Below are 576 nucleotides of genomic sequence, written 5' to 3'. Positions count from 1 at the left end.
GTGTTGGCCTGAATTCCCTGTCATACATCCTGTATTAATCATTTTTTTTTTTTCGGCTAAGACTCCCATTGGAGTCCTATACTGCCTAACCATGGTTGAGGGTCAAAGTTGATTGTAAGGATTGGATACGAGGAATTAGAAGGTTTAGTGGAGCTCCAAAGCTCAACTCCGTTTGTCCAGATTGGCCTTATTACAGTCATGTAGATCAGTCTTTTGTTAAACTGATCTACATGTTTTTGTAATGAATTGGAAATTAGACCGTTTGTCTAGTAAGTGCTGTAAAAGACGAAATCGACGTGCAGTTTCCTGTCTTTTCAGTCTCGTGTGATTATTTTAGGTTAATCGTTTGTCCAAATGTAGTCCAAGGTAGCGGATCTGTTCGACAGTTTACAAATAATAAATTATAATATTCAATACTTATGTTATCTATTGAAACGGGATTTTTTAAACGTAGTTTATCTAAGGCTGAGTTTGAAAAAAATACCTATTCTGTTAGACTGTTTAAGAGATAATAAAGAGTTGAGATGGATACTAATACTAAAGAGTTGACTTGGATACTAATTAATTTATTTAAAC

General features: G+C 34.4%; 1 protein-coding gene across 1 annotated transcript in view; it reads right to left on the bottom strand.

Annotated features, from left to right (window-relative positions):
- The window catches only part of LOC106682401 (myrosinase 1), a 20,177-nt gene that overhangs the window by 18,716 nt on the left and 885 nt on the right, over positions 1-576 (bottom strand). The window lies entirely within an intron of this gene.

This window comes from Halyomorpha halys, unplaced genomic scaffold (genome assembly GCF_000696795.3).
Source record: "Halyomorpha halys isolate HHAL.00 unplaced genomic scaffold, Hhal_1.1 Scaffold24.1, whole genome shotgun sequence".
NCBI lineage: Eukaryota > Metazoa > Arthropoda > Insecta > Hemiptera > Pentatomidae > Halyomorpha > Halyomorpha halys.
This window is presented reverse-complemented; position numbering and strand designations above follow the sequence as displayed.